We start from the raw sequence: 20,694 nt of genomic DNA, 5'->3' as shown, positions 1-20,694 counted from the left end.
CATCTACGATCTCCTCGGGACCTGCTGGCGCTGCCGCGGCCCGTTGCAACCACCATCTTCGTCGGGACCTGCTGGCGCTGCCGCGGCCCGACTTCCTAGAACGCCGAGCTCGAGGATTGTGAGCTAACCATCATTTCATCCACTACCAGTTCGGTAACAAGACTGTCCCGCTACCCCCTTTTCCTTCCAAGAGACTAGAATAGAGGGGACCCCTGTGTCCAGACCTCCTTGTACCATACTACCGTACTTCAAGATTGCTTATAAAGAACGTTGAACCTTATCTGTGTGTGGTGTCCATCTGTGGGGGGGGGAAGTTACTTGTCTGTACGATCGCTGGAGACGGCTCTCCCCGGAGACCTCTCCCCCTGTCCTCGGCCGACCCTCCAGGTCCCGTCTAACATTGGTGGTCAGCGGCGCGATCCGAACCAACGCGTACCGTACAGAGAGTAACTCACCCCACGACTAAACCACAATGTCAACCAAAGAGAGCGGATCCACAGAGAAATTCCAGATGGAGAAATTAGAAGAGTACAGCCATCGAGAGCTAAAACAATTTTGCATAGAACTAGGTATTGCTACCACTGGTCTGAGCACGAAAGACGACTTCAAACACGCCCTAGAATCTTGGGCAGAAACCGATGCCGTCAGACCCCGGGACCAAGACGTCGAAGCGCCAGAGACAAACACCACTTTTCCCGAAGAAAGGAGAGCGGGTCTCTCCCGGGAGGAGATCCAAGAACGAGAAAAAAACAGACTCCACGAATTAGAGTTGGCACGGCTCAAGTTGGACGGAGAGCTGAAACTAGCGGAACAAAAACTGAACTTAGAACACTTACGGCTCCGAGAAGAGCGGGAAGAAAAGCAAAGACAAAGAGAACTCGAAGAGAAAAGACTGGCATACGAACACGAGCGCAAGCTAGCTGAAATCGAACTGCGGAAACAAAACAAAGAACTAGGGGTGCCCGAGCAATCGCGCTCCCCGGGGGCTACCGAACCAAAAGTCCACATCCCTAAAGATGTCGTCCGAGAATACTATAGGAACGACGACATACAACAGTGGTTCAAGGCCTATGAGATCGCCATGACCTCCCACCGGATCGATCGAAGTGACTGGGGAGCCGGCCTGTGGGGGAGGTTCGTCAATGAAGGCCGCGATGCCCTGCTACAGCTCCCGGACCATCAGATGACGTCCTATGATCACATGAAGGCCGCCCTCCTCACTCGTTATGGGCTCACGCCCGAGATGTACCGCCAGAGGTTCCGCGACTGCACCCGGATCCCGGGTACAACTTGGGTGGAATATGTGAACTATTTCAGCCGAGCCTTCGAGGGATGGATCAAGGGTAGCCGCGTAACCACCTACGAGCAACTCTTCAACCTCATTGTATGGGAGCACCTCTCCAACAACTGCTTCGTCGAGCTCAGGCAGCACCTCCTCGACAGCAAATTGACTGACCCTCGGCAGCTCGCCGCTGAGGCTGACCGTTGGGAGAGCACCCGAGTGGCCCGGAGTGGGCCAAACGAGCAGAACCGAAACAACCAAGGTCACCATCGTCCCCGAGGAGGAGGAGGCCAGGGCCGGGGCAGAGATGCCGTCCCGGCAGCTCCCGCCAACAACACCCCACCCCCGGCGGGGCGGGGGAACACTCCGATGCGACCAGGGTTCCGAGCCAATGTCACTTGCCATCGGTGCCAGCGGGTCGGCCACTATGCCAGCGACCCGAACTGCCCAAAGAACCAGACTCCCGGGCCCCGCCAGGTCGCAGCCGCCGCCCTAGGAGCAGAACAAACTTCCGAAGAACCTGAAGAATACGAGCAAGAGCAGCCCGAGTGGGAACCTACCGCCATGGTCTTGGCTTGCCTAGGGGGAAGAGACATGATCCCGCGGATCCCCCTACCCGCGAACACCAGAAAATACAGCCAGTGGGTGAGCATAAATGGACGCAAGGCCGAAGCCCTGCGTGACACAGGGGCCAGCGTGACGGCCGTCCGCTGTCACCTGGTGACCCCAGAACAAATCCTGCCAAACGTCCTTTGCCCCGTCCGATCGGCCGACAACTCTGAGAGCCTGTGTCGGATGGCCTGTGTCCCCTTCGAATGGGGAGGAGTGTCCGGCATGCTAAAAGTGACTGTCCGCGACGATGCCCCTGTGGACTGCCTCCTGGGAAACGACCTCGAGAGTTCCCCGTGGGCGGCCGTTGAGAGAAGAGAACACCTGGGGATGTTGGGCCTCCCGGACTGGGCGTGCGTAACAACCCGGTCCATGGCCGCCCGTGCCATCCCCAGACCCGAAGAACCCGAATGGCCAGCACCTCCTCCCCCGATCACTCCAGAGGGAGACACCATCCATACTGACCCCCCAGAACAAGCCCAGGAGGGGCCCGCTCAGCCCCAGGACCTTCCAGACCTGGCTCAGTGGCGTCAAGAGGGGGGCCCACCCAAGAACAATTCCGGCAGGAGCAAAAGACCTGTCCCTCCCTCGAGGGACTCCGACAGCAAGCCCTCGCCCAGAGCGCGGGAGACACCGCAGGGGCGCACTGGATCTACTGGGACAATGACTTACTGTACAGCGAGCAGAGAATCGCAGAATTGGGGGCCAGTCGGGTGCTGGTGGTGCCCCTCCGCTTCAGAGGCTTCCTTTTGAACTTGGCACATGATGTCCCCCTGGCTGGGCACCTGGGGCAAGACAAAACCTACAACCGTCTGGTGACCCACTTTTACTGGCCAAAGATGCGAAATGACGTTTCCAACCACTGCCGGGCCTGCCCCACCTGCCAGGCCAGCGGAAAGAGCGGCCGAAAACTCAAGGCCCCCCTGCAACCATTCCCCGTCGTCACCACCCCGTTCGAACGGGTGGGAATAGACATTGTGGGGCCCCTGGACCCCTGAACAGCACAAGGACACCGATTCATCCTGGTCCTGGTGGACCACGCCACCCGCTATCCCGAGGCCATTCCCCTTCGAACAGTGACAGCACCAGTGGTAGGCCGAGCCTTGATGGGGATCTTCTCGCGAGTGGGCTTCCCCCGGGAGGTCGTCAGTGACCGGGGCACGAACTTTATTTCAAAATATATGAAATCCCTCTGGCAGCAGTGCGGAGTCACTTACCGATTCACAACCCCCTATCACCCGCAAGGAAACGGACTGGTCGAGCGGTTCAACCGCACCCTCAAGGGGATGATTATGGGGCTAGAGGAACCCCTACGCCGCCAGTGTGACGTGCTACTCCCGTGCCTCCTCTTCGCCTACCGAGAAGTCCCCCAGAAGTCCCTCGGTTTCAGCCCCTTCGAGCTCCTGTACGGGCACCCTGTCCGAGGGCCTCTCAGCCTAGTTAAAGAAGAATGGGAAATGGCCCCCCTGAAAACCCCTCCAGACGTCTATAAGTACCTCCTGACCCTCCGCAACCAGACCAGGCGATTCAGGGAGATCGCTAAAGCCAATCTTGAGGCCAGTCAGGAGGACATGAAGAAATGGTACGATCAACATGCCTCCTCCATTGAGTTCGAACCAGGTCAGCAGGTGTGGGTGATGTCCCTCACCGAACCTTGTGCTTTGCAAGATAAATGGACAGGACCCTTCAAGGTGGTCGAGCGCAAGGGCCCTGTCACCTATCTCATCGACATGGATTCCCCCCGAAACCCCCTCCGGGTCCTCCACGCCAACAGACTCAATCCGCACTTCGTGCGCTCGGAGCTCAGCCTACTGATGGCTACAGACAGTGGGGCGGAAGAAGACTCCGAGCCCCTCCCTGACCTACTGAGGACCCGGGAAAGAGATGGTTCCGTGGACGGGGTCAGACTCTCCGATGCCCTAACCCCGGAACAGCAGCAGGACTGTCGGACCCTCCTGCTGCAATTTGCAAACTTGTTTTCCCTCACCCCTGGGGTCACCCCCTGGTGCCTTCACGACGTGGACACCGGGGACAGTCCTCCTATCCGACACCGGGCGTACCGAGTCCCAGACCGGGTGCGTGCCTGCATCCAAGAAGAAGTCGCCAAAATGCTCACACTCGGAGTCATCGAGCCCTCAGACAGCCCCTGGGCCAGCCCAGTCGTACTGGTACCCAAAGCGGCTGCCCCGGGCACCACCCCCGAGCTCCGGTTCTGCGTCGACTATCGGGGTCTGAACGCTGTCACCCGAACCAACGCCCATCCTATCCCCCGAGCAGATGAACTGGTCGACCGCATGGGGGCTGCCCGCTACCTGAGCATCTTCGACCTGACAGCGGGCTACTGGCAGATCGGCCTCACCCCCAGGGCCCAAGAACGATCCGCTTTCTCCACCCCGGATGGGCACTACCAGTTCACAGTGATGCCCTTCGGTATGAAAAACGCTCCAGCCACTTTTCAACAACTTGTGAACCAGGTATTGGCGGGCCTCGAGGACTTCAGCGCCGCCTACCTGGACGATATCGCAGTCTACAGCCGCCACTGGTCAGACCGCCTCTGCCACCTCCGAGAGGTCCTGCAGGCCCTTCAACGAGCCGGTCTCACAATCAAGGCCAGCAAGTGCCAAACCGGCCAAGGGTCCGTGACCTACCTCGGACACCAAGTGGGGAGCGGACTAGTGGCCCCTCTCCAACTCAAGATCGCTGCCATCCAGTCCTGGCAGCCCCCCGTCACCCAAACCGAGGTACGAGCCTTCTTGGGGCTCACCGGATACTACCAGCGGTTTGTGAAGGACTATGGCAACATCGTGGGGCCCCTCACGGAACTCACATCCAAGAAGCATCCCAAAACGGTCAATTGGACCCCAGACTGTCAAGCGGCCTTCGAGAAACTGAAGGCCGCCATGTGCACCGCCCCGGTGCTCCAGGCCCCCGACTACAGCCGTGAGTTCATCGTCCAGACTGATGCCTCAGACCATGGCATTGGGGCCGTCCTCTCACAACTAAACCCCGAGGGAATCGACCAACCAGTGGCCTTCATCAGCCGCCGCCTGCTGGCCAGAGAACAGCGCTGGAGTACTATCGAGCGGGAGGCCTTCGCAGTAGTGTGGGCCCTCAAGAAGCTCCGACCCTACCTCTTCGGTACCCACTTTCGGGTACAAACAGATCATCGCCCCCTGCAATGGTTAATGCAGATGCGGGGGGAGAATCCCAAGCTGTTGCGATGGTCCATCTCCCTGCAGGGGATGGACTTCACTGTGGAGCATCGCCCTGGCCAAGACCACGCCAATGCGGATGGCCTGTCGCGCTTTTTCCGCCTCGACGAGGAGAGTCCCCAAGAGGATGGGTGACTCTCCCCGCCTTCAGCTGGGGGGGACGCATGTTGGACAGGCCCCAGAAACGGGCTCGCTCCCTCCCCGCATGACAGAGCTAGGGCACCGACCCTCCAGAAGCTACCCACCGAAGCCACCCGTGACCTGTCCCACAAGGGACGCCTGCCCCCGAACATCTCTGTATCCCTGGCCCGGGCCACCGCCAGCACCATTGCCCGGGCCCAGCCGCCATCTTGGACACGACACCATGAGGCCACGTGGCCTCAGCTCGACCCTAACCCTGGGCCTGGCCAGGCCCCGACATCCCGTCACCACCATCCACCCAGGAGGTGAACGGACCACTTGGCAGGTCAATGGGAGAGAGGAATGTCAATGGCTCTCCCCCGCCAGGTGCCGATCGCCCCCAGCCTCCCCGGGCACTGGCTCCACCCCCCTGCTGGGTGTCTGGACTCCCTCATCCCGGACCTCCCGACCTCCAAGTGCGAGGGTCCGGACATCAAAGGGCACCAGACCTATAACTGGGGCAGCTCCAGAGCAGGAAGGCAGTTGTATCCTGGAGTCGAGAGACACCTAGAAGAACTCATCCTTGACGGACTGCTGGCGCTGCCGCAGCCCTGCCTTGTGAACTGTCGTCCTGCCTGCTGGCGCTGCCGCGGCCTTCTACAACCTTCATCCTCGTCGGGACCTGCTGGCGCTGCCGCGGCCCGTTACCATCTACGATCTCCTCGGGACCTGCTGGCGCTGCCGCGGCCCGTTGCAACCACCATCTTCGTCGGGACCTGCTGGCGCTGCCGCGGCCCGTTACCATCTACGATCTCCTCGGGACCTGCTGGCGCTGCCGCAGCCCGTTGCAACCACCATCTTCGTCGGGACCTGCTGGCGCTGCCGCGGCCCGACCTCCTAGAACGCCGAGCTCGAGGATTGTGAGCTAACCATCATTTCATCCACTACCAGTTCGGTAACAAGACTGTCCCGCTACCCCCTTTTCCTTCCAAGAGACTAGAATAGAGGGGACCCCTGTGTCCAGACCTCCTTGTACCATACTACCGTACTTGAAGATTGCTTATAAAGAACGTTGAACCTTATCTTTGTGTGGTGTCCATCTGTGGTGGGGGAAGTTACTTGTCTGTACGATCGCTGGAGACGGCTCTCCCCGGAGACCTCTCCCCCTGTCCTCGGCCGACCCTCCAGGTCCCGTCTAACAATACCTAATTACCATGCAGTTTGGAATATGTGGGCATGACCACGAGGACTGTAAAAGTGAGAATTAACGAACACAAGAGCAATGTCAGGTGTAAAAAAACCACGACAAAGATGGCAGCCCATTACCTACAGGAGCAACACTGCGTCAATGACCTACAATGGACCATTATCGAGCAGTTACCATCAGAAGCAGGCCTCTTTGAAAAGGAGCAGAGATGGGTGTTCCGTTTAGGGACACACACAATAGGCCTCAATGATGCCATACCATGGGGCCAATTACGCTAAAAATAAAACTGCAAAATGCCCTAAGGAAGGCAATCAGAATCCATATCACAGTCTTAACATGCCCGTAGACATCAATTATGTACTAACCTATCTTAATGTTCAAGAGGGCATCAGGGAATTCTATTCGGCCATAATTTTATTCAGCCATAATCATTGTCAGATCCACAGTTAAAAAAGGACCACAGTAATCCTTCATTTTGTAAACCATCAAATCGATATCAATGTTCTAAACATTTTTCACACTGAGGGTGCCACATCAGTTTGCAGGATCCGTCCCAGTCTGATCGTGAACATCCCTACCGCATCTAGGAATGGACAGCTCTGACTGCTTAAAAAATACCCTAGCCAGTATTTTTCCCATGCCGCGCGTGCGCGGAATAACATTCCAGTCCGGCACATGCACTTTGTCACTTTCGCGGGGCATCGGTACTACGCATGCGCAGAACTGATAGAATGAGCACTTGCGCATTACTGGTAAACGAAGACATAAAGGTATCGAGCAGCCCTTGTTTGGGCATATATCCGCCTTCAATTTACCAGTCAATTGCCAAATTAGAATACATTGTGAAAGTATATAGGGGCACACCTCTCTCCACAGCGGCATTATCAGCGGGGCCGCGTTGAGGGGAAGAGGATAGATCGCATCCTGAATAACCGTGAGTTAACTAAAACCCTGAAAGAGGAGGGCAACAGAAGGACTCTGTAAGTAGGAGAACTCAAACAGACTTTTTTCACATTTTCAGATCGCTACAATTGGGCCAGATGGAAACCCCCCAATACACGTAATTGGCTCATGGAGCATTATAATCAATATCAAAAAGTAAGACAATCGCTTTCCTGTTTTTTTCCCTCCCCACATCACAGGAATGCAAAAAACGAATACGTGTGTTTGAAAAAAAGTGGGAAAAGGGGTTTTGAGCACAATTGCACCTATCCTGTATATTGCCTAGTTCTTTTTATGGTGCCACGGATCGGAGATTCTTTTCCCTAGACCTCCTAGAACAAAAGATTTGTTCTAACAAACAATTTTTGCAACAAATGATCCAGCACACAAATCAATGTATAGAAAATCTGTACAATAGTAGTCACTATGCATAAGTCAAAGAATGAAAAAAGTTCAGTAGCAGAATCTTTAGATGTTTTTTTGAAAGTTCAGTCTTTATTTGATTCTTCACACATGTAGCCAACGCGTTTCGTCCTCCACGAACTTCTACAGTGAAGTAGTGTTGCTCACTGGTTAGAGGCGGCAGACCCGAGAGGAGAGGACGGCCCGGGACCAGGGTTCGATTCCCGGCGCGGCAGGTTTCTGGACCAGGGTCAGCGGACTCGATAATTCTCTCGCCTCGGTGCCCACTCTGATCAGCGATCACACTCGGCAACTCTGGGCATTAGCTTGCCTCATCTTCACTAACGGCCCCACCAGACCGCCGGGGATGCCTGGTCTCACCCTGGAGATACCCATTAAGGGACCATCTCTCAGGGAAGCCAGGAAGGGTTTCGCAGCGGTCGAAGCGCCTTGGGACCCTACGGGTAAGTAGTGCGCTATATAAAATGCCAATACAAAATGCCAATTCATTCAGGGCAAATAGAATGAACTCTTCTTGATACTGAATAGATATATATTCTTCCATTCAGTCAAAAGGCAATGTTATTAACACCTATTCGTTTATTAGGTGAAAAAAAGACACTTCAATTTCATTAGGTAAGATGACTCGGGTCAGATAGCCCAGTGTGGCAGGAATTTGCAGGAGTAGATCAAGCCGGCTCCATCGCGTGGCGTCTTCTCCTGTGATGTCACTTGATTGCCTATACACTAACAACCTCTCACTGCACCCCTTTTAATGATACCAGCCGGGGGCTTAATAAAAGTTTATTTTTTCACCCCACGAGCCAGGTATTTTTTAACCATCACTTAATCCACCACTCACGTACATTCATTACCCCACACACATCCACACATAGTCCAATATTAGTGCGCCCACGTAGTCGTCGGTCGCAGCATGCCACATCCCGGAGAGGGGTGCGAAGACCCCGATGATGAAGCATGACACCAAGAGGCCTATTGGTGTGTGAGGGGTATTTTAACAACTCTGAGTGCTTCCCACGACAGTAGGGATCACCACCACCATCCACCACCACCATCCAAGTGGATTCCACTTTGTTTATGGTACTCTCCCCTGTGCCATGGACACTGGCCCTGTTGCTCTGCTGTGTTGTACTCTCCCCTGTGCCATGCCCACTGGCCTTCCTGCTTGTAGTTTACCTGTGCAGATTATCTTGCATATGGTCAGCATTTTGTGCCTTGCTCTTGTCCACTGTTGTTCTACTGTCACATCTGTGCAATATGTGAATAAAGACAGTTACTCCTGTTGTGTGTTTTTTCAGTGTCCTTGTTGATTAAAGTTCTTTTGGTGTGTGCATTTGGTTGCCTGTGCCCCTTGCTCTATGTGTCACTTAAACATTGCAAAGCTCTTTGCCTGCATCACATTTCTGAACAGGGGTGACAGGGTCATCAGTCCATTCAAACACTGATACTTGTGTTATCTGTGTTTGTTCTTTTACCTGTCATGCAGTTCTCTTTTTAGTGGTTTGCTATTGTTGGCTACGTTTTTGCCATGTCAGGCTGGGGTACACTGCCAGCACAGGGTGTGATGCTGTGCCCAGGTTTGCATGCAGGCTGGGCAATGTCATGATGTATGTGTGTTAGTCCTGTATATGTGCCCAGCTGTGTATGTGTGTGTTCATTTTGTGTTGGCCCTTAGGCCTGGTCCCCTGGCCTACATGAGATGTGTGCTCTTGGGTGGTGAAGAGGTGTGCAGTGTGAAGGGTGCGACTATGTAGTGGATGTGGGTGGGTGTGTGCCCCTGTATTGTGAAAGCCACACATGTGTCACCCAGGAGTTGTGTGCCTGTAATTTGGATTGATCTACACCATGTAAATGATTATATGCACTTGTGTGAGTTATCTGTTGTGCACTGTGCAGTGTGTTGGTGTGTCCATGCAGTTCTGTGTGACTCCTCCTTGTTGTTTTGGTCACTTATGAGTGTGCAAAGTGTGTAACTTCCACATCAGTGTTGTGTTTGTTTGATCATCAATGTGTCTTGAGTGTGTTCGGTTAGACTGTGTGTCCCTGCTGCTCCTCACTGGCATTGTGTTTGTGTTTGTCATGCATTGCAGGCACATGATACCTTTTCTTCTCCTGTATGGCATTTTGTGTCTGGTGTGATGCCTTCCCCTATGTGTGCCACTTGTGCCTAGCCATTGTGGGTCACTCCCTCTAGTTGTGTATGGTACACCCCTTACATGTCGACTACGGAAATGTAAGTCGGTTGACTTTGATGTCAGCTGTCCCCTTTGTTTACATGTATATGTGCCTCCCCATCACTTCATTTGTGAGACTGCGCCTTGGGGTGCAGTTCTTGGGTCAAGAGTGATGTTGCACTCTGGACATTGCCCCAATGGTTTATGTGTGATGTTCTTGAGCTATTTATCAGTGAGGATTGCTCATGTGCACTTGGACTGTGTGGGCTGCCAGTGCTCTGGTGTAGGTGGTTCTGCTCTTGTATCCCAGAGTGGTGCATCCTGTTGTTGTTGTGTTGGATGTCTGTGTGCTGGCTGTGGTATTGTTTCACTTCCTCGGTGTGCTGTTGTTTTTGTGCTGTGCTGATTTGTGGTGTGTGTGTTGAGGTTGTGTCAGTCATGTCTGTGTGTAGCTGTTGTCCTTGGTGTGCACACACTGCTTGTTGTGCATACAGTGCTGTATGTATGTGGGCTTGACATTGCCTGATGTGCATCCCCTGATGTCCAGTGGTGTTTGATGATTGTGCTTTCATGGGTATCTGTGGTTGATTGGATATGGCAGTGTAGGTCTGTGAAGGTGCACTTCTTGTGTGATTTGTGGTATGTTGAGTGTGTGTTTTCTTCTTGAGTGATGATGTTGTGCACTCATATTGTGTTTGTGCTCCCATTGCCTTTCCACAGTTTGGCTGACAGGGTATGTCTGTTTCTGTTGGGGTTCTGAGTGTGTTCCTGTAGTGTTTTGTGTTGTTTTGGGCAGGCATCTGTTCAGGCATCCCTGTGTGTGTGTTCTGTTTAAGGCTACACCCAGGGTGTGTGTTTGTTTGTGTGTATATGTGCTGGGAAGTATTGGCAGCCTTCAGTGTGTAAGGCACTGGTGTTGTGTGTTCCTTGTCAGACACTCCTGCAGAGGCTGTCTCTCTAGTTGTGTGTTGTGTGGTGCAGGGTGTGTATTGTGCTGGCTTGTTGCTGTGCTTGTTGCTTGTTGGTGTGCATGGGGGTGCACAGGATGGGCACCTGGCCTGTGACTTGATGGGGTGTGTTGATGTGTGTTTGGGGGTGGTGTGTCCCTGTGGTCTTTGTGCCCTGCCCATGCCTTGTAGTGGCCCTGCCTTCTGCCTTCTACATTGGGCGCATGTGTTGATGGTATTGGTGACGTGAACGGGACTTTGCTGCTAGTTCGCGGTAGGTGTGTGTCCCGAATGCAGAGGGGTGACTTGTTGGCAGGTGGGTAATGTGTGGGTGCCCGTGTGGATGTGTTGTGACCTCCAGCAGGGTCTCTGTGGTGGAATTGGACCCTGTGTCAGTCTGTGTGTTGTGTGTTGTATTTGTGTATTTGCGTACCTGCGGGGGCATCTGCGGCGGCCCATTTGATGGTAGTGCTGTAGCAGGTACATGACCGGATGCATATGTATACCTGGGTCCATGGCATTCATGACCGGGTGGAGAGGACCGGGTCTCTGCTATGGCACTCCGCTGTCAAGTTTCGTTCGTGTCTGGTTGGGTGGTGCCTCCATTGGCTCCCACCGCCGAAGTGGCTGGAGTACTTTGATGGCGGTGTGCGTTGCTCCGCGGCCGTCGGGAAATGACCTATGTTTTGCTATACTAATATGGTGGACGTGAGTACCGCAGCTCGCAGGTGGAAAAGGGCTTCTTTCCACCCCGCCAACACCGCGGTGGTGCCACCGCCCGACATCCTAATGTACCCCTATGTTCTTGACCTCCCCCTTCATACCTGGAACTCCCTCTGGTCAAAATTTCATACCTCCTTTCGTGCACCACACAGTCCTTAAACTACTTTTATAATAGATTATTTTTTACTCCTAGCGACCTCTATAGATTTGAATTATTGGATTCCCCCAAATGCTGGTCATGTCCCAATGAAAATGGGGATTTTTTAACATGATTTTCCATTGTCCTTTTGTTAAATCTTGTTGGTCTCGTATCTGGTTGAAATTAAAAAATATTTTATCTTCTAATGTCCCCTTCCATATTACACATGTTTTTCTGGGCAGCTTTTCTTCTGTCTTGGAAACTCACAGTAGTGCTGGTAACTTCATTAACTCATTTTTAGCCATCTCACTTCAGATCATTACCACTAACTGGAAGGACACTTCAAAAATGTCATACCATGCCTGGTGGAATTGATTGTGTCGCCATCACAGATTAGACCGAGCCTATGCTGCCTCTACTGCTCTGTTGATTAAAAAAGACTTGTTATGGTTGCCACTAATTTCCTTTCTTTCCAGATTGCAGAATTGATTCCGCTTGGCGTATACCAAAATGTTTTTACCATGTACTTCATCTTTTTGTAAACTGATTCTGTTTGCATTACTTATAGGACTCTTCTTTTCTTTCTTCTTCTCTCTCCTCCTCCTTTCTTCTCTTCTCTTTCTTTCTTCTTTTCTCTGTCCCCCTTGTTCCCTTTTCCTTTTCTTTTTCTTTCTTTCTTCTTCTTTTTCCCTTTTCTTCTTTTCCTTAAAATCTTTTAAAAATGCATTTACTCTTTGTACAGTTTTTATTTCTTGAGAATACAGTTGTGATATTGTTTTTCATATCATGCTTTGCTCTTACCCTTATCCTCTGGCTACATGACTTTGTACCTAAATAAAGCATTCTAAACTTTAAAAAAACAGCAATGTGCAATTTGCCTTGTTACCCAGTAGTTCTGAAAACAGACAGAATGCATTTCGCACTTATTCTATTACTGCAGGAACAAACCTTCATCAAATGATGCGCATTTCCTACAGTGAATAAATCACAACCACCAATCCGGTCATTAACTCGCACTCCCTGCCAGGCTGCTGTCACTGGGGGCCTGACAAGGGGGATAGGCAGGTTTTTGTCAGTAATCCTCAGACAACAATTTAGTCCTGGAATAATTGAGCTAACATTTCTGGAGAGTGACAGAGGTTTATGTTTGCTTGCTTTGTCTCAAATGCCCTTCTTTGTGAGAGATTATTCTCGGTGGTGCATGTCTGAAAAGGCATCATTCTCTCTTCTCGCAGATATCACATGGCAACAGCCCTCACCAGAGATTAGAAAGAAACACAGCTGTTTTTTAATGTTTTAATTTACACGCGTTTTATTTCCAGGACATATTCACAGTGCATCATCATCATTGAGCACTTAGTATTTAAAAGTATTGAATTGCATAATATTTAGAGGATCTACTAGTTATATTTAAAGAGAGACTAACTTCCATGTTACACAGATTGTACACAAGTGCAAACAAAAAACAGTAAATGCGCTTTTGTTTGTTGTCCTACTCTAGACCCATTTACATAAAGATGTTTGCCCCAGACCAGAAGCAATGAATCAAATATATTTCATGGGTTCCTTGGTGTACTTACGTTATATGTGAACTACATATGAGTGTAATACATTTGTGTCAAAGTCAATAGGGTTGTTCCTTTTTGTAACCGAAGTTCTGCCACTGCAGTAACCTGGCTGACCTTTGCAGCCAGTGCACGGGTTAAGTTTTTAGGTGTTGCCTGTCGTTGTGCTCCTAAGGGCTTTTCTCTATGTTTATAGCTGAAAAAGGAAGGTTTTATTCCATATGGCCGAGATACCCGCCACCCCCTCTCAACACAATCCCCAAAAGGAGGGAAACTGGAAACAGTTCTTGAAGTTTTTGGAAGTGGGATGGAGTGACCATCCCGGCCGTATTTATTAAAACAAAATTAAAACATTAAACGTTTCAAGTTATGTACAATTTCATTACCACATTGCGATGTTTGGCTAACCTTAACAGATTCTCTAATACAGAGGTTCTCCTAGCCGAACTAGCATCCTACAACACATTTTCTTGACATATTGAAATTGTACATCCTAACGTTTAAGGGCCAACGGCAAGGTCATAACCGGTGTCAAGATCCCTAACCAGACTTACCCCTCCCACTTGGGAGGGGCGACAGCACGGAGGCGTACCTCAAGTGCAACTACTACCAATTTCCCTTGACTTGACGGGGGCACCTAAAAACTCGACGCCAGTTAAAGGTCGTTCGAATACTCGTGTGAGGTATCTAGAAGGTATCGTAGACCTTATCCCAACCCCACACAACTTACCGCATCTGCCGTCGCAGATGTCACTGGCCCCGGGAAATTCCCCAGGAGGGGGCTGTAACCCCTCCTACAAAGGAAGGGGCCTTGACCGCCTTTCCTTTACTTCCGGCGACCCATCCTTAGAAGGGACCGCCTCCCCATTGAGGGGCCAATGGCCACCTCTCCCGAGCGCTCCCATCCGTGTTGGGTGACGCCCACTCATAGGGATCTACTAATTAGTGCTCACCGATCATGACCTTACCGCCTACCAAAATAAATACGACAGTGCTAACTAAACCTAAGAATACATTGGCCACTATGACCGAAAGAGCATGCTTAAAAAATCAACACTATATCTGAATCATTTCAATGGCAAAACGTACTCAAAACAGACCATTCTTTATTATACTCAACATCAACATGACACTACAACCTGCAAACGAAAGAGAAGCAGAGTTAATCAACTTTATTACAAACAACTGGCTGTCTTCAGGGGCTGGTGGGTGGGTCAAAATTGGCTCTTCGTTCTGTCCCGAGCTCACGTGCAGCGAGGAGGTGCAGCTTCAGAGCACAAGAACAAGAGGATGTCTTCTGGTCTTGCGTCCCTTTTTATCCGTCTTCAGGGCGGGCGTACACCCGCCCCTGCCTGCCCCGAGGGCGTGGCTGGCTGCGTCAGTGTCTAGGCCGGCCCACTCTAGGGCGGGAAAGGGCGCGCCCCAGCTACGCCGCTTCGGGCATACCAGCCGAGACGCGCCTCCCGCCCAAAATGGCTTCCCGGGGGGATCGAGGCACTCTGCCATACGTTCGGGGGGGACCGAGTGGTCGCCCCTTTCCATATGGCCGAGATACCCGCCACCCCCTCTCAACACAATCCCCAAAAGGAGGGAAACTGGAAACAGTTCTTGAAGTTTTTGGAAGTGGGATGGAGTGACCATCCCGGCCGTATTTATTAAAACAAAATTAAAACATTAAACGTTTCAAGTTATGTACAATTTCATTACCACATTGCGATGTTTGGCTAACCTTAACAGATTCTCTAATACAGAGGTTCTCCTAGCCGAACTAGCATCCTACAACACATTTTCTTGACATATTGAAATTGTACATCCTAACGTTTAAGGGCCAACGGCAAGGTCATAACCGGTGTCAAGATCCCTAACCAGACTTACCCCTCCCACTTGGGAGGGGCGACAGCACGGAGGCGTACCTCAAGTGCAACTACTACCAATTTCCCTTGACTTGACGGGGGCACCTAAAAACTCGACGCCAGTTAAAGGTCGTTCGAATACTCGTGTGAGGTATCTAGAAGGTATCGTAGACCTTATCCCAACCCCACACAACTTACCGCATCTGCCGTCGCAGATGTCACTGGCCCCGGGAAATTCCCCAGGAGGGGGCTGTAACCCCTCCTACAAAGGAAGGGGCCTTGACCGCCTTTCCTTTACTTCCGGCGACCCATCCTTAGAAGGGACCGCCTCCCCATTGAGGGGCCAATGGCCACCTCTCCCGAGTGCTCCCATCCGTGTTGGGTGACGCCCACTCATAGGGATCTACTAATTAGTGCTCACCGATCATGACCTTACCGCCACAGGCCGGATAGTTGACCGGCTATCCGGACCCCCCACAAAACTCCTACCTAAAGGTCATGTTTCAACATTTTTAACCATGGTAAGAAGTCTCCTATGAGTAACTCATTTCCCACCCGAGACAAATGCACACCATCCCCTAAATACATACTGTCATCATTAATACAACCATGCGAGATAGAATGCAATGTCTTGGAACGGAACAACCTACTCACTTTGTTATTAAGTTTTCTAACAGAATGGTTCAAAGCAGGAATCGATATAGCCCCCCGCCACACTTTTCGTGGGATCATATGAGACCACGCAATTATGCACCCCGGAACTTTCCTCGCCAACCAACTTACAGTGGAAAGCATTGCCTCTAGGAGAAGTCGTCTACCGGTGGTGACCAAATCATTACCCCCCAAATGTACTATGACTATAGACGGCGGTGACCTCGACCGCCCTAACAAACCCTCAAAAAATGCTTGAAACTGGTCAATACAGAGGCCGCCCCTTCCGTAGAAGGACACCCTGTACCCGTATTCCCAGGCTACGTGAATCATGTCACCTGCTTTGAATACGTCTGCGGCACGCCTCACGTATGAGTGGCCCACGACCCACACCTCCTTTTTCACAGCCGGTGATGTCTGACCGCTGGCCCGGTGTTGGGTCGACTGCATAGTCCGCCCTGCCTCGTAGGCTTGCGCAACTGAAAACCAAACAAAAACAAGAGGCGTGAGTACATCGTTACAGCTTTACAACATGTGCAACCGCACATACCTCTTATAACAATTGGAGGACCAACGCCCCACTCGTTTTACTTGTTCAACATTAAGACCCCTGGCTGTAGCTTCAGTGGCAGCCCCTATCCGAAAGGAATGGGTCCCGAACTCGCCCGGGTCCAAGCCCGCTGCGGTAATTGACATCGCAAGCACCCGCTGAAACTGAAACTTCGTCAGTGGGGTGGCGTCCGCGTGTCTCAACAATGTCCCCCCCCATGGTGCCACCCTTCGTGCTAGGTAATCTTCTAAACACTTTACCGGACACATGGAGGACCCAGGAATCCTGCGAATGATTATGCAGTCACCCATCCCATCTTGATCGGTCTTGGACCTGACAAAGGAGACAGTCATCGTCTCGCCCCTGATCTGAACGTGTTCCTGGCACAAACCCCCCACCACATCCTGTTTGTTCCTCGCTACTAATTCACTTATCCTCATCGCCCCGTGAAATGCAAGCGTAAAAGCAGCTCGGAACAACAACGTCTCAAACTGAGACGAGCATGTGGCAGGGTGTGCGGCCAGCAACTGGGACAACCTATCCAGACCTATCGGGCGCCTCTCATCTACTCTGCGACCCTCAAGGCGTTGCCACCCACGCAGCGCCCTTTGTACCACGAAAGATGCTGTCGGGTCCTGGATATTGTGTGCCCTGGCAGCAAAGGAAATGGCAGCACGATGCCTCTGGGCCGTAGCCACTGACTTCCCAGCCCTACGCAAGAACATCAGAAAATGTACTACCCATTCCTCATAGCCCCAAAGCCCCTCTCTCTCAGTCCCCAAAAAGGCTAAATAAGCCCTGAACGCCCCTTCATATGCCTTCCTCGTCCTTGGTGCTAGACTCTCTCCCACGAGGTGACGAAGTTCGGGGCACCGAGAGACCAGAGAGCTTCGGGAAAGGGTGCCGGCTCTGGGTCCGCTGAGGGAAGGAAACCCGAGAAAGCCTGCATTTGAAAACGAGACAGTGCATCAGCCGCCTGATTCAACACCCCTGGGACATGTTTTGCTCTGAATATTACGTTCAGACACATACACAGTAAGACAATTTCTTTGAGCAGCCTTAAAATCATTTTACAACGTGCTGCCTGACTATTGATGCATTCTACAACGGTCATATTGTCAGACCAAAATATGACAGAATGATCTTTGAACCCTTCGGGCCAGGTTCTGAGGGCCACCAAAATGGGAAACAGTTCAAGGAAAGCAATATTACTTGTCAGCCCCTCTTCATGCCACCATGTCGGCCATCTTTGTGCCGACCATTTTGTGCCGAAGATGGCGCCAAAGCCCATGCTTCCCGCTGAATCTGTCCATAGACCAAGCTCATCAGAGGACACGGCTGGTTTATTCCAGACGACTCGACCATTGAAGTCCGCCAAAAATGCTAACCAGATACGCATGTCCTGGCGGACCTCAGCCGATAGTCTCGTGCGATGATGACCCTCCTTTAGGCCAACCATCGCTTGAGCAATTGAACGGGAAAAGGGGCGGGCCATTGGGATCACCCTTAGGGCAAAATTCAACTTCCCCACCAGTTGCTGCAATTGATGCAGCGTAACTTTAGATGCATTTATACATACTTGCAGGGCTGCCCTGAATTTCGATACTTTAGCAGCTGGTAAACGAAAACAACCCTCACTAGAGTCCAACTCAATCCCCAGAAACTCGAGGCAAGTCGTGGGACCCACAGTTTTACCTGGTGCCAATGGCACGCCAAATTGACCCATTAACACACAAAAGTCAGCCAAGGCCCGGCCGCATTCGTCATCCCCGGCGGCCCCAAGGAACAAAAAGTCATCAAGGTAATGCATTACGTTCCGGAAACCCGTTTTCTTCGTGAAGACCCATTGCAGAAAATTACTGAAATTCTCGAAATATGCACAAGATATAGAGCACCCCATCGGCATACACTTATCCATGTAATACGAACCTTGAAACATGAATCCCAGAAGACGCTGGTCGTCTGGGTGTACCGGGAGCAATCGGAACGCTGACTCGATATCTGATTTCGCCATCAGCGTCCCGGGCCCCAGGCGATTCAAAATGGCTACGGCCTCATCGAATGATGCGTACCGCACCGAACATACCTCTGGATCAATTGCATCGTTTACAGAAAGACCATGAGGAGCAGATAAATTATGAATCAATCGAAACTCACCTGGGTCCTTCTTGGGGACCACCCCTAAAGGAGAACAGACAAAATTCTGTACCGGGGGTACACTAAACGGCCGGCGACCCGACCTCGGGCAACCTCTTTCCGGATCTTATCCTGCACTACGGTCGTATGCTGCAAGACGGAAAGTTGATTTTTGCACGTCCCGACACCCTGAAAGTCCCCTACCGGGATGCGGAAACCATATGAAAAACCGTTCCGCAGCACCCCAGCAGAAGTACGATCCGGGTATTCACTGAGCCAGGGAATCATCGCCAAGGTATCAATCGGGGTTGGTAAAGGCGCCCCTCGGACTACTTTAGACCTGTTTGGCGCCTCCTCTACCCCCATTCTCACCCGTTCTGGCTCTGCACGAGGACTCAGGATGGGGCAACCCGCACCCACTACATTCATGCTTGAACTTGCACGATCCCTGGGGCCTAGTACATTTACCTTTGTTAAAATTGAAACAGAAACCCCTTTTCCCTGTACTGCCGGGAGGTCTCGAGTAATCGTCGGTACCCGCCCCTGACCGAAAGGGCGTCCCTGCATATTGGCGGGAGGACTCGCCAACATTGCCCCCCACCAACGGTATTTTCAACATTCCTGATTCTTTCATCTTATCCCATGTTAACGAATCATAACAGTCCCAGGTTAAACTTTTGTTATGCTCCATCGCCTTCCTGAAAAGGTTATCATAACAGAACCACTGGTTACCTTGGTGCGATGTCGAGTACCCCATGATTCGTGACTGATAAACTGGAAACTCGGGAAGCAATTCAGGCCTACGTTCCCCCAAAATCGACGTAAAAATTCCCCATGCATTGCCCCAGTTGCCAATATTCTCATTCACTTTAAAGGCGGCCATTTTTGCGCGCCAAACACTCGGATGCATTAGATCCTTTTGACCCTTAACAGTTTCCACCTCATAATGATCGACAAGCAGGGAGAAAATATTCACATATTCCCCCGCCCAAATCTTTTCCTTTATTGCCAAAGGAACATGCTGCCCCAATTTTTCTCTACGGGAGGGTGCTGACTCGTCCCTTGCGATCGGCAATGGCCGCTTACCTGCACCGGACGCTGCTTCCGCCACTCGTGGCTTGTCTATCACGGCAGCCGGCGTGGGCACCTTGGCTGCACCTCGTTTCTCACGCAACTGTTTCATCAGCGCTTGTGCCTCGGCAGCCGTGGCGCCCTCGCTACTGTCGCCCAACCACGCTGCTAGCTGTGCCGCCAACTCGGGAGGCATATCCTCGGTGGATGTCGGGGTGACCACAACGGGAATCGGATTCCCCTCCCCCGGTACCGGGGCTGGCGCCTCGAGCGGGGCACTGGGAACCGGAACGTCCCCCCCGGCTGGTCCCCTTTTTGGCCTCTTGGGCTTCCCTCCAGGAACTGCTCCAGCCGATGGACGCCCCGATCCCTCCTCCCCGTCTCGCTCCCCCAACCGCTTCTTTATTTCGGACATCTCCTTCACGAGGACCCGAACCATTTGGTCAGTCGTCATTCTCTTCGCGCCTTTCTTAGGCATCTCTCGACAAAGTATCTGGAAGACAAAAAGAAAGATCAAAAACGCTCAAAATTGGCTCTTCGTTCTGTCCCGAGCTCACGTGCAGCGAGGAGGTGCAGCTTCAGAGCACAAGAACAAGAGGATGTCTTCTGGTCTTGCGTCCCTTTTTATCCGTCTTCAGGGCGGGCGTACACCCGCCCCTGCCTGCCCCGAGGGCGTGGCTGGCTGCGTCAGTGTCTAGGCCGGCCCACTCTAGGGCGGGAAAGGGCGCGCCCCAGCTACGCCGCTTCGGGCATACCAGCCGAGACGCGCCTCCCGCCCAAAATGGCTTCCCGGGGGGATCGAGGCACTCTGCCATACGTTCGGGGGGACCGAGTGGTCGCCCCTTTCCATTCTTCACTCTTACATTTCCCAAATACTGAATATTGAAGTAACGCAAGATTATGTTCCCCTCCCCTGCAGAATGTGATCAGCAGGCCCCAAGTCTCCAATCTCTCCCAAATATTTTCAGGTTTTGGGCTGAATAGGGGCCCCGTGAAAAGGATGGGCCTCCCCTACGCCTTAGGGGCCCCTGACTGAGGGGCTAAATTCTGAAGCCTGGGCTTCTCATAGTCATGTTTATTGTGCAGTTAA

The sequence above is a fragment of the Lissotriton vulgaris genome, chromosome 6 (assembly GCF_964263255.1).
Source record: "Lissotriton vulgaris chromosome 6, aLisVul1.2, whole genome shotgun sequence".
NCBI lineage: Eukaryota > Metazoa > Chordata > Amphibia > Caudata > Salamandridae > Lissotriton > Lissotriton vulgaris.
The sequence above is the reverse complement of the archived record's forward strand: the minus strand, read 5'-3'. Positions refer to the sequence as shown.